Genomic DNA, 536 nt, shown 5'->3' on the forward strand with positions numbered 1-536 from the left:
ACGGAACCCGGTTACCCGAAAACCACCGCACCGTCGATGCTCGCGACAGTCATGCCGTGAGACTGTGCACCGTGCACGCGACCGAGTAAGGCCACTCAGAGACATCCATTTCCCAGGCATATGCCCCCTACGCACTTTTGGTGGTGCACCCCGCACGAACAATCCCGCCTCGACCAGCCTGAACAATTCCCCTCTCGAAGGAAGGCCTCGGCCTTAATCGTCCACGACAAACAGCTCGACGAGGCATGAAGCACCCACGGGAGCCGGAGCATGACGATGCAGAGTCTCGGTTCACAGGAGCCTGGGAAGAACATCCCGTACGGAACCCTTTACCCGAAAACATCCGAACCGCACATGCTCGCGACAGTCCTGCCGTTAGAGAATGCACCGTGCACGCGACCGAGTAAGGCCACTCAGAGACATCCATTTCCCAGGTATATGCCCCCTACGCACTTTTGGTGGCGCAACTCGCACGAACAGTCCCACCTCGACCCCGTAAACAAGCTTTTTTGCCTCGAAGAGTTCGTCGGAGACGA

Source organism: Cryptomeria japonica, unplaced genomic scaffold (assembly GCF_030272615.1).
Source record: "Cryptomeria japonica unplaced genomic scaffold, Sugi_1.0 HiC_scaffold_24, whole genome shotgun sequence".
NCBI classification, from domain to species: domain Eukaryota; kingdom Viridiplantae; phylum Streptophyta; class Pinopsida; order Cupressales; family Cupressaceae; genus Cryptomeria; species Cryptomeria japonica.